Raw genomic sequence first — 13,929 nt, forward strand, 5'->3', positions numbered from 1 at the left:
CAACAGAGCAGTGACAGCAACATGAGATCAGTGTATGGAAGCCAACTTTAAAGTGCATACTGTTGCTGTCTTTTCATAGCAGCAAGAACCTTAATGTGGGCTGGTTAACCCTACCTGCCATGAAGACTTTGGAGCAGGCAGTCACTTTCAAAGTGCTACAGCAAGATAGCTATCAAGACTGCAGTTAGTAAATGTAAGCTCTCCTGAGCGTCTCCACTGCACTGCACTCACTACTCTTGTAAATTAGGAAATGTTGGACTGTAGGTTGCTTGCGACACTTACGCTTCCTCTATTTGCATATTCACTATGGCAGAGCCGTATTACATGATCAACTGTTAATTTTTTCTCCTGGTTTCTGTCTCATTTAATGCATTCCATGGGTAGCAATCATAGACAGCAGCTTTTTAATATCTTAGTGGAAAAAGAGCAGCACATTTCTATGGTTATATGGATCTCTAACAGTTACCCTGGGCCCCGAGGAGAATTTGAAACCTGAACTTTTTGTTCGTGAAATGTGATGGATGTTAGGTCTAAATGACTACACAGTAGGAAAAGCTTGCTTTTCCTGGCATGATTTACTTGAACTGTGAGCTAGGTCAGATGAGTATCACGAATTGATCCAAGGCATCTTTCTCTCTTCTCCATCCAAGCTGGCTGGCACTGGGACTCCCAGTACATTAAGGATGGTTTTCCAGTTTCTTTGACTGGGCACAGACTCAGCTATAGATTACAAACAGTGTTGGTCTGCAGATAATATTTTGACATTCTGTAATTGCTGACTGCTCAGCAGAGACAGGACACTTTCTTTTTCCAGAAGTTTATAATTATGCAAAACCTCAGCAAGATATACAGTGACACGAAAAAGAAAGTTCTGTGAGTTAAGAACTTCCTCTTTCTCCCAGTTCAAAAGTTTGCTATAGCAGTGACATTGTTGAAGTTTCTTATGGACACCTCAAAAACCCTTAAGGTAAATAATTCCAGTAGCTATTCCTGGTGACAGCAGGATGTACTAAAAATGTAGCAAGTTTATAAAAATTAAAGAATTAATATTGAGAATTGATTTTTTAATCACATAATATGTGCTCAGGCACATGAATCACAACTTTTAAAATTCAGCTCTATAAGATGCAAACCCAGTGTTTCATTTACTGCCACTTGGCTTTCACCCATTTGCTTTGTTAGAAGCCATTCTCCTGCATTGCTCGTTAGCAAAACAACAGCGCGATGTACACATTACCTGTTCTTGCAAAATACGTGCCAACTTCCACATTACTTTTTTATATTTGTGTCTGTAAGAAACGACCAAAATATATGGAAATTGGTAGGATGACTATGCTTTGGGGTTTTTTATACCAATGTAAGTCACAGCAAAATTTGACCTCAGATGTTTACCTTGTCTCCTACAAAAATCAATGTGTTTGGTGCATCCAAGTTCTCATTTAAATGTACATTGAGACACTGAAGTACTTTTTATAAAAGTGAATTTTTGACCAAGCACAGTAAACTGTAACAGCTTCTGACCCTGTTACAATAAATACATAATTTATCACAAGTACTCTACTAAACACAATTTTTCTGAAGTATCTTGGAGAGGTAGTTACTTGCTATGCATATGCAGTTGTCACTTTTTAATATTTAAATATCCTGAAGTTTTACCTTTTTTGTTCAAAATGGGAAAGGCACATCAGCTTTCATAGCTGAATCAAAATCAATGTTAAATAATTACGAATGAAAAAAAAATCATCTGAAGAAATCCAACATGTATTTTTATACATTATCTCAGAAGGTCAAAAGTAAGATTGAGAAAACATGCACGAATACAAATTGCTTTGCCATATTCAGGTTCCTATGAGGTTTCTTTAGTTTTTATGGATGATTAAAAAGCTCTTCAAATGATAGGGATGCAGGAGGACAGAAAATTCCACAGCATCACCCAGCAAAGTATGGTTCTGGAGAGCTACCCTATTACCAGGCTACCCTTTGTACAAACACCATGAAATTCCTGCCAGCTCATAGTGTTACCAGGATTTAATTATCACTGAGAGATCCATTACAGGGCTTTGAACTTGGAATAAAGAAAAATGTATAAAAATCTCATAAGCAACTGAACTGAAGGAAAAAGTTGGGATAAATTTAATTGCCATGCTATTATTTAGATTGTCAGAGAAGCCAAAGGTCTAGTGAGAAAAACACATTGTGGTGAATTAATCTGGGTAGAGCACTGTTAGTGAGGCCACACTTCTTTGTCTATGTACACTAACAGCACCTTTGTCATTGCCCACTGGTGTTTCCCACATAAGCATTAGGAAAACTTCTCGGCAGGTGATATTTTATTTTTGCAGGCGTTTATAGTAGGACCAGCTCAGAGAAAGAAAATGCTGAATTGCACGTGTTAAAATTCATAAATCTGTGATGAAACTGGTTTCCCCTTTCATCTGATTCTCTGATTCTTTTTCTGAGAATGTCTTGTGTCCTGCCAGCTCTCTGTACTGTACTGTGGAGTTTGTAGTAGTTTCTAGGCAGTTCCTTGGGAAAGTGTAGATCATTTACAGATGAAACCTCTCAGTTTTTAGTATGCAGTAAAGTGCACAGAGACAAGTTGCACAACTAACAGTACCTTCAAAAGCATTATTTTAGACCTGTAATGATGCTCAAATTAATTCCAGTGATTTTATTAGAGATAAAAATTATTGGAAAATCTGATTTCTTCTATGATGCCTCTAAGACTATACCTAAGTGAAACATTTTTACTTTTGATTCCGAAATAAAAACTTCTGGCGTTGCTTATCATTAAAATTTTTCCCCCTCAGGCTTTGTCTTTATTAGCAGCTTAAGAGTATATTTAGCACTGTCATATGTGAAATCTCTTCTGTTTGCTAAAGTAACATGGGGTAAAATGTCTTTTTTTTACAGTGTTATTCATTCATTATAAAAAAAATGAAAGAAATTACTTTAGTGTGTATATAGAACTTCTCTCTATTTTTATGACAAAAGGGACGTGACAATATACATCCCTTATGCACCCAGGGGTATTATGTAAGAGTTATTAATGTAATTGATATCCATATAAAGAGTGTTGTATCAAACATGATTAAAATGTGCAATATATTACAGAGGTTCCAGTGTTCCAGCTGCTTTGTTATAATCCTTCTTCTGATAGATATGTTTCTGCTGTCTTGTGAAAAATAAAATTATTTCATAAGAAATGATCTTTTCCTTCTCTACTAATTTTAGACACGATTTCTAAAAGGCATCTCTTGGCCCATATATTTGATTTTCTGAACTACAATGAGCTGAACATTTATTGTATGTCTACTCATGCAATAAGAATTTAATCAAGAGAATTCCTTGTTTTATAAAGATTTTTTTATTAGGGATCATTTCCACAGACTTCTAATAGGCCTTAGCAATTCTCATAATATATAATAATGATGACATGCTACACTTTGTCAAGACAACTAAACTCGGAAGAATAGATTTTATGTCTACTTACACCTCTTATACACTGTAGTGCTGCATTTATTCTCTTCAGAGATGAGGAAGTGTACATTTCAGGGCAGGGATTTTAGCTTTCAAGTCTTATATTTTTGTTTATTTGGAGTTTCTTTTAAGGAAATGTTACAGTATTTTTAATATCTAGTTTTAATTATGTTACCCTTAACTTTGAATATTAAAGGAACATGTTCCTTCAATTCTCTTCTTTAAAGACATTCTTTCAATGAATATCTGATATTAGAAAGCAACTTCTAAAATAAAAATCTTCCCATTTCCAAATGTTAGCCAGGCAGAAGGTGGTTGTCAGATAGTCAGTCTGGCCAGAGCTCAAACTGCAGGGGACCATGGTCAGAGGACAAGGTTTCCTCTGGTAATATCTGTTTCTAAAGGATGACCAAGCATGAGTTTCCCACATTCATGTCTGCCCAAAACGTGCTAGTCTCTGTAGTGCCAGCCCTGCACGGTTCTGTAGCTCACACTGTCACAGTCTGTGCCTTTTAAGCTTCAGGCCTCCTCATCCAGTGCCACACAAGACATAATCTCTGTTCTCTGTCCACTTGAGATTGCAAGGTCTTCATTCTTTTCTGGTTACAAGCACTAAGTCCCTGCTTGCAACTGAAAGCACCAATTGAGGACTCACACATTTATGTGTGGCTCTCATCATGTTTCTTGTCACAACCAGTAGAGTTTAGAAATAAGCCACTGTTGATGGTCATTTCTTGCTATTGCTGAATTTGTAGTTTCCAACTGTACCAAACTTCCCTATCTTAGCTGGCGTTTTCCATGTCAGGTATCTGTCCCAAACAAAGTATGTTTGATGAACATTTAATTCATTTTCAAGTACAAGGTAATGAGGAAACATTTTCTCTGTCTGCTTGAAGAATATTGTTCTTGAAAAGTTGTTTTTGTGCCATGGATACTGGAATTTTTCAGGGTTATGCTGATGTGTTTCTATTTTTCGCTATTTACATTCCTTAAAGAATTAATTTGCCTTGATCCAGGTCATTAGGGATGCTGAATAGGACATTCATAGTTACAGGTACAACTGTGATGCTGGGCATGGGAAATTTCTGCTGGGACAATCTAACATGGAGAACATGGAGAACATGGAGAAAAGCAGAAAAATATTCTGACCTCATTACTGGGAAGCATGAGAAACAGAGGTGAGGAGGAAAAAAGAAACCTATTGTGGTAGAAATGAGATTTGAACTGAAGAGGACGGATGTTATGAAAGAGAGTGCAGGGGTAGCATGGACATGTCAGAGCAACAAGGAATAAAATGTGTTTTGAGGCAAAAGAACAATAGGCAGTCTTACTGTGAGAAGCTAGAACTTCCTCCACAAACTTGGGTTTGAACCCAAGAGTCTTGGATTTCTTCCTGATTTTGCCATCAGCAAGTATTTGGCAAAGCATGTATCTCCCTTGCTGGGTCATCTGGATGCAAGTTAGGTCAGAGAAGTGCACCCAACTTCTGGATTTTAGTGAGAGAAAAAACATTTTCTGGCTAATGGAATAAGGTAACCTTGCTGCCTCAGCCATCCCCCTTCTCACTTCATGTACAGAGATAGAATTGACAGTATTTGTAGCTTGCTGGTTTTAGTTAGGTTTGGTCTGCTTAGGCTGAATTTACACACACTGCACTGGTTCTTTTTCCAGGATGCACGTTCTGACTATTCAAACTTTTGTAAAATGTGTATTTTTCCAAAGAAGTTTTATGCATATTTGTCAGGAATCTGTCACACAATAATAGCTATTTCCTGTGTGCAAACATACTCAAAACCTCGGATCATTGTGCTTCAAAACTGAGAGGCTACCATGAGAGAGATGATAAAAGTATGACCTGTAGGAAGGCAAGCTTTCGCAGAGCAAAAATCAGCATCTGCCTGGGATGACTGTCAGCAAGCACTTTTGGCACTGCTGTGTCTTCTAGCTTGTTATTTTATCTCATAGTTATTTAATGGAATATTGACTATAACATTTACTATAACAAGCTGGTTATAACCTATATAGTAAAAAAAAAAAAAAATTGCAGTACTATGTATGTACAAGACGACAGTGGTATAATAGCAACACTTGAAATATGATCCTTCTTTTACATGAGTGAAGTTATTGATGATAGAGAACCTGTTTTGCAGCCAACACAGTGACTTTGTCGTGCAGTAATTGTATATGTGTTGCAGTTTGCCAAGGACATATGTGAGAGCTGTATTGCCCTCTGCTGTGGTAACCTAATTTCAAATCTGGTGCTTCTGATTTGCATTATGAATAAAGTGATACAGCACAAGAGTGTGTATGGGAAGAGCGCCAGCTTTTCTTCTTCTCATGTATTCTGTGTTGAAGCTACTTTATGCACCATGTTTCTTTTTAATCTCAGCCCTAGTCAAATTTATGACAACAGTTGTAGGGGTGAAACAAGCAATCTGCAGGTCAGGTTTGAGGGAGACAGAACTGGGTGAGTGCACTTGCTCTCTTTTAAGCCTTTATTACAAAGTGTTTTCAAGAAAGAGAAATCCATGCTGGTCAGCTTCATTGCAAATTCTGGACATACAGTTTTTAGAAGATAATGAAACTGGTAACTTCTGTTGGTCAGTAGAATGAATGGTTTATCTTTTCACAGTGACTTTCATGCAAACAATATTTCTTTACTTTTTGTTTTGGCCACTTGATTAGTATGTAACTGTAGAGTTTCCAAGGAAGGTCTGGTTTTGTTGTGTTTTTAAGCAGGAAGCAATCACCGAATTTTGTCTTTCCCTTGCTAGTGTATGCTCCTCTCAGGATTCCAATTGTTTTGGACACACAATAGGAAGGGCATGTCCAGATGTGTGCTTTGACAATCAGCCTGTGTTAGGTGACTTACCTTGGACATTTGAAGAAAGCCTGAGCTTCACATGCATGAAAGTATACACCTCTCTGGACTTAGAAATCAGGTTTTGAGAATAAAACAAACTCGAATTAAATTGGTTTCATTTAGAAAAGTCAAACCCCATAAGACTTTAATACTTGGGTGTATGCTGATGAGATACCATGACTCTAAAGATTGTTAATATTCATGGCAGTCTGAAATAATTCATGACTTTCTGAAGTAATGTTAGATGATGTACGATGGTAAACAGTATCATTTACACTGAACCTTAAAAATTATTGACAAAGACAAGTTCCTAAACACTGGCTAAACCTTGTATTTGTTGTTATGATTTCTTGGTTTTATACGTCAAGCAGATTTTCAATTAACTTCACTGCATTCGGAGTAATTATTCATTTATTATAGTCAGTTTAGATATGGTAAAGATTAAAGGAGTAAAACAAATCATTTCAGTGACATAGGCTAGTGATACATTGTTATTATTCTGATTTATTTGCCTCTTGCATAAGGAAGATTTATACCATACATTTTTGAGTGACTCCTTGTTAGCATATATTTTTATAGATACTTATTTGCTAAAATAAAGTGTTTTGATAAAGTAAAAAGCTATCTTACTGTCTTCCTCTCTCCCCATTCCTTGAGAAAATACAAATGTTTCTAGAATAAAAGGAAAAGGATTGTAGATGTGCACAGCACACATGCAGTAAAATGTACTTCTCTATTAATAAAAAAAGTACAGAGTATGATGCACCGCTGTTCTAAGATAACTGCATGTGTTCAATATTGAGAAATTAATGGCACGGAGCAGATGCCTTCAGTCATCGAGGAAGTGTGGTTTCCCAGTGTACTGCAACTGCATGCCCTGCAGTGTGTCATCTCACTTATGAAGGGGTTTTACATGTTTATAAAAGTGTGTTAAACATTGGTAAAGTTTATTTTATGCATTATGCATAAAAGTTGTCATTAGGATTTAACAAAGCAGCTTGCAGAGAAAGATTACAAATAAAATCTCTGTATACAAAAACGATTTGGATGGTTTAGCTAGATGATTCTGACTTAAAAAAATTAACATTTCACTTACTGTTCTCAAACATTCAGAGAAAGAAAAACAGCACTAACTGAAAAGAATGAAATATATGTTGTTATAGGAGTGCCTGGCAGGATCACTATTACAGAGGTTCTTTTAGTATTTCCATTATAAATCCTCTTTATTCGGTGTAATATCATGGTAATTTCAAATCACATTTGGCTTTAACTTGGCAAATAATCTGTCAACACAAAAATTCAGTTCATTTATATGTATGCATGCATTTATTCTTACATGTGCACAGACTATATCATGTTTACATGTGGCTGATGTGTAGATTTAAAAATAAGTAATGATTGTAAAGCTATTCTTTTTTTGGTCCAGTTTGCCTAGCCATCAATTTAAAGAAGATTACAGATTGGATTTTCAGAAGCACTTAGCATTGCCTTAAATGGTCACATTTAAGTTAATGGTAAAATTCCTATGACTTAAATTGGAAGGTAAAGGTAAGTCAATGCTGTTGAAAATCTCACTCCAGTTCTCACTTTCAAACTCTGTTTAGGGGTCTAGCTCTGGGTGTAGTGGTGTAAGTGACAGACTTACGGGCATAGTAACATTTTAGTGAAACTTCAAGGGGATTACTCAGAGCTCTTTTTTGCCTTTGTATGCTCTGTATATATGACTATATAAAAAGCCTAAAGCACTAATCTAGACACCTATATTAGATGTTTAATTGATTCCATTTGGGGAAATAGTTTTCCTCTTTAAAAACAAACATGAAAGGATGCTTTTATGTTGGATCTAAATAAAAAGACAAGACCCATTAGGAAGTGAAAGATGCCACGAGTAAACAACATGGATGAATGTCATGGCTAGAATTATATGGCAGCAGTATGACAGGTGGAGGTATCAATAAGGATGTAGAAGAAACTCACTGACAATAATAAAAAGACATTTTCAGCAGCCATACTTTTATTTTTATGATGCTGTGTTTTCTGATTTTTTCCAGTTGGATATGTTCATTTTCGCTGTATTTTCCACTGCCACATGCACCTGTGCCTAGTTTAGACATTATCTGTCAGGTACTTTTATCTATATACATTTTGCAAATTAGAACAGAATTTCTTCAAAATCAAGAAGGTGCCTCGAGCACCTTCTGTATGAGATGGGCTGAGAAGAGTTGGGTTTTTTTAGCCTGGAGAAGAGAAGGCTCTGGGGCCACCTCACAGCTCCTTCCAGTACCTAAAGAAAGCCTACAAGAGAGCTGGAGAGGGACTTAGGCATATAGTGATAGGACAAGGGGGAATGGCTTTAAACTGAGTTTGTAGTCATTTGTAATGTGGAACACACTAAAAGCTCTGGGTTTAACTTGGTACTTCCTGAATGGAAGATTCTTCTCTGTCCCTTGTGTCTTTCTCTTGGTAGGCTGCAGTGAAATAAAGAGCCCAGGTCAGTCTTTCCTCTACACACTGCAAGTATAAAACATTCTGTGAATGTAATTAATGCAACTTGATTTTTCCTTAGTATCTTAAAGAATATTGTATTGTAACTCAAAATTTGACATTGGGTTCTATTGCAAAGATCAAAAACATTATATTGGGAAACTTTGAAGCAAGAAATTCAGAGAAAATATTTTCTACTCAAGAGACCATTGAAAAACAGTTATCACAGGTCCAGATGGCATAGTACTGAGAGGGGTTCATGAGTTTTTTTACCCTTAGAACACCATTCATATCTAATCTGGAGTGACTACCAGCTAAACCTCAGCCTGACATAGACTCCTTCAAACTGCTTTATGGCCTGCAGGAGGCATACAAATCCAACATCCAAGTCCATTTCTGCCACTGTTCCAGCCCAGCTTTTTCTCTAACTTTTTATTGTCCACTTCTTGCACTTACCCACCTCTGAGGCTTTCCAGGATTTTCTGGGATCTCAAATATAGTTAGTAGCAAGGACTATGTGAATTATGATGTGTGGGGGATGCCATATTGCTATGAATTTCCATGGAGCTGATTGCCTGTCGTTCTGCAGAAAACTGTCGATTTTCAGAAAGGATCATTCTGACTACTTTATTTACTCTCTACAACAAAATATACTTGATGGAACTAGAGCTTTAGGTATCTTTCAGGAAAAACTGACCTACAGGACTAGAAAACAGTGGTGTCTGTGTCACAGAACCTTTCATTATCCTGGCCAGTAATTATGCAATATGGGACATCTTTGCCATCCATGCAATCATTTATTCCTTTTGTGCCGCTATCAAGAGACCGAGTAGGGGAGGAAATTTACTATGTGTGTTTCTATTTTTGTGTTTTCTTAGCAAGAAATTACAAGGCCTAGTAAATAGAGAAGGTTCTTTATACTCATTATGGACTATTGTGTGAAAATGCTTTGCTGACTTCAGAGGAAAACCCATAATGTTAGATGTGTTTTGCTAAGTGTATATTTGACCCAGAGTGAAAATTATTACAACAAGAAATTTCTGAAGAATAAATGGGAGCTATATGTTATTTCAGTTATGAAAATTGCAATTTGGGTGGCTGTTTGATCTGACCCATGACATAATAAATGAGCATGTACATGTTAAAATGACTCATCGGGCCAGGCTGTGCTAGTACTTGTTAAGTTTAATTTTCTTGTTTCTCCACCCCTACAGAATATTGTACACTGCTTTGTTTGATCCTCAGCATATATAGATTAATGATGGGTTAGTAAACAATTTATGTTTTTTTTTTTTTTTTTATGATTTAGGATGGAATTTCATGTACTTACCAGATTAACACTTCACACAATAAAAAAAACAATGGGTGATCTTTCTGTGCTTTTCTGATGTCTTGAACCTAGAGATTGCTGAAGGAAAAAACAATCTCTAGTATAAATAGAGATAGCACTAAACTGAGTAACAGCTGCTGAAGAACTGCTCTACTAACCATGCCAAAGAGATATTTCATATTCTTGCTGTGTTTCTTCTTTGTCCTGTTCTGCATAGTACTCATGCACTGAGATCAGGTGATCTAGGTATTGTAGGGATCTGAGAAGCTGCTGGTGACAAGGGCATTTTCAGCCATGTATTAAGATAGTCTTTACATTGCTGGCATGACACAAAAAGAATGTAAAAATATCTGGAAGTGATGTTATTTTGGTCATAAAACCAGAATTGCATTCTCTGCTTGAACCATTTTATCTTTATTTTATAATTTCTTAGTTCTTCGCCTAATCAGAGATTTTTGTGTTTTGAGAAAGAGAGGAACTTGCAGCAATCATTATTGTGTCTTGACAACTTTTCTTTGTGAAGTGGAATTATTGCCTAACAAAAAGCAGAGATTGCCCTCAACTGCTATAGACTAGGACATCAGTCAAATGAGGTCTTGGCATCTTGCCGTAGAACAGGCTGCCTAAAACTCTGGATAATCTGCCCCATCATCACACATCTTGTAAAAGATCTGGTGATTCTTATTGAGCCCCAAAAGCACAAAGAAATAGTTTGGTTAAAAATTCAAACATGAGTACCTTATGCAGTTGTTGGGCATTAATTTTGATAACATTAAAATCACCTTTCTGATTGCACAATAAATAAAGACTCAAGAGTCAAAAATACCAAAGCCTATTTTTTCTCTTTGCAGGCATATATGTGTGAGAACGATTTCATTATTGAACCTATTACTAAGGGGAGGAATTGAGGAGGTGAAAATGGGCAGATACTGATTCTCCACCAGAAGGTATGGTTTTTAGCATTGAAATACTGCCTTTCATGGGATGCTCAAGAATAACATTGTTTGAAGAGAAACTGACACTGTATATTTCAAATCAATACATCTAAGCATGTCTTAAATTGCACTCCAGCAAAACAAGCATTAACTCTGTTTAATTATCCAGCTAGTGGTATGAGTGAACAGGTGAAGACAAAATGCAGCCCTTCTGATCAGAGAAAAAACAATATTCATTAACAACAGAAGGAACAGAAAGATAGTTGTAGGTTCATGATTCTGTCATAACTGGTGTGTTGTGCCCCTGTAACAGGAGTTTTGGTTCCCTCAGACATTTCCATCAGCATATCAAATCGCCTAATTCCACATCCTTCCCTTTGTGGACATGAAATAAAAAGAAATTCAATACATGGACAAAGGAAGCTGCAGCTAGAATGTGGTACTCTTGACTTTTTCCAGCAGAATTTCTGCTAGATCAGTCTAGAGTGACTCATGGCCAAATTTTCAGATTAATATGTACTTGCTAATCTGTTGGACTCTAAGGAGACAGCTATTGTACCTCTTTCTGCAGACTGAATATGATTTGTCTGTACCATAGGAACACAATTAGCTTGTGTATTACAATTAACTGTATACTGGGAATATTACAGGCTCTTGCCTTGTACATACTTTTGCCTTGTATCTAGTAGGTGACATAAACACTAAACTACCTGTTAAATTAAATGGGGTTAGGGTTGCCTCATGGTTTATATTACAGACCACCTACCTAATGTGAAAACACAGAAATCAGTAGCAGCATGAATGACTCGGCGAGCAGAGTTGCTATTAAAGCATTAGTGGTTTCTATCTGCAATCCATATTACATGATGATGAGAAAAGTGAGATTAATGAAAACAATCAATGGTAATTTCTGTGGTTTTACTAAATAAGAGTCCATTTATAGTTTCAGTGTTGAAATTGAAATAATGTTAAGTCTTAAACTAGAACTAAGTTTTCAGTATTGGTATTACTTTTTCTGCATATTGGTCTCTTAATGCACTTGGAGTGAGTTCCAGGGATGGAAAATTTTTCAAATGAGTCAAGTTCTCTATAGCATGTTGCTTTTTTTATTTTTTAAATGAAAGGAAATGTCTAGTTATAGTAAAAGTAACAGCAACAGCACCTATCTTGGAAGAAGCTGATATTACCTTTCTGTCTGTAATCTGCAGTAAGACGATTCTAGATTTTAGGAAAAATGCTGCAAAAATCTATTTCTTATTTAATTTCTACTGTTCTTTCGAACAGCAGTTTGCAGAATGCATCTGGGTGTACAGCTAATGACCCATGAGCAATAAGCAACTGTTTAAGTAAAATGCACTAGGAAAAAGCTTTTACCAAACAGCATTTTAATATTTTAAATAGATTTTCCATTGCAGGCTCTTAGTAACTGGATTAGTTCTCTGATGCGTTCTGACAGAGCTGTTGTTAGGGATACTCCATTAACTTTGTCTGTCATCTTATTTTCCCCAGTATCCGGCATAACACCCTTATATTTCATAATTTGTATTGCTATCAGTGCTGATTTGTAAATGTGCAAATTATAATTAACAACGGCCACTACTTCTATTAAATATTAAATCATTCTTGCAGCCTATATTTTCCACAGCAGATGGAGCCCTGTGGTATGCAAATAGACTTTCTTTAAGTAGTCAGCAGTTTTTACCAAAATTTTGGCTTTAAAAATGCTTTCTTTTTTTGTTTTCTTTAGGTTTTGTCTTGCATTTAGGTTAATATTTATTCACTACAGATTCTCTTTCTCCCCATAAGAATTTCATGGACTATTACATTCTAGCACTGAGGTTTTGTTTCACTTCATTAATAGCCCCTTAATCATATAGCTGGCTTGTAAAGTACAAATGCTTGTTATTTGTACTTATGCTGCAGTATTGCATAAGAGGCATTTAGTTATATTTTAATATGTATAGCAGAAGCAAAAATGCTGGGTACACCAACATAGTTTTTAATATGAAAACCAATTTACGTGCACGGTTTTTTTCCCCAGAATAAGCAAAAGCATTTATGGTTTTATATTGTGTCTTAAACATTCCATTAAATGTCATCAGCTGATTCAGGAAAATGTATTGCAAAATTACTAGAGAACTGTAAAATGTGTAAATGTAATGAATGCTCAGGGCATAGAAAGGATTGAAAGTCCAACATATATCAGGTAACTATAAAACAGCAAGAAACATCGATAGAACATTACATTTTTATAATGTATAGTACCTTAAGCTTAAAACTCTTATTTTTGGTGTTTACTGCTGTGCTGTTTTATTAAAGAACACTGATCCAGAGTTAACATAGCCTTTCTAATACCGAGAGGAATCTGAAAGGCAAGCAGCATCATTCAGGAAACGGTTTCACTATCCACTTGAGCAATTGCAATTTAAGATTTTTCAAACGGTTGACTATGAGATTGTATCCTAAATAAGGGCAACCCATTTTTTTCCCACATTTTTAAATGGACATAGGAACATGGAGCTCAAGGACATTAACTGCCACATTAACCAAAGAGTAATGAAAACTTCTCTGAATGAACATCTCAGTGAGCTGAAATGGTCTTGGCAATATAGAAATGAATTGTAACAAGTTAGGGTCTTGTCTTCCTGCTGGTTTAGCGGGAGTTGGAATTAGCATGCTAAGTGGGATCAGAAGCAGTAAGCAACTGGACTGGAGTATCCTGGAATCCATGCTGTGAATGCATATTGATAGAGTTAAACTGAAGTTTTAAGTGATGTGGAATAGAATTCTGGGATGCCAGCTTATCTGAGCACGAGCAGCTCTGGCCACTCTGATAC

The 13,929-nt window shown here is 36.1% G+C and overlaps 1 protein-coding gene across 13 annotated transcripts in view; it reads left to right on the plus strand.

Annotated features, from left to right (window-relative positions):
- The window catches only part of LOC128811770 (uncharacterized), a 499,902-nt gene that overhangs the window by 127,217 nt on the left and 358,756 nt on the right, over positions 1–13,929 (plus strand). For 12 of the 13 annotated variants that reach the window (XR_008438457.1, XR_008438456.1, XR_008438459.1 and 9 more), the window contains one exon: positions 11,009–11,104. The gene's annotated coding sequence lies outside the window, so the exon portion shown is untranslated. Of the gene's footprint in view, positions 1–10,040; positions 10,093–11,008; positions 11,105–13,929 lie in introns of those variants that run through there. The other variant, XR_008438474.1, reaches the window with a different exon arrangement.

This window comes from Vidua macroura, chromosome 9 (genome assembly GCF_024509145.1).
Source record: "Vidua macroura isolate BioBank_ID:100142 chromosome 9, ASM2450914v1, whole genome shotgun sequence".
In the NCBI taxonomy this organism is placed as follows: domain Eukaryota; kingdom Metazoa; phylum Chordata; class Aves; order Passeriformes; family Viduidae; genus Vidua; species Vidua macroura.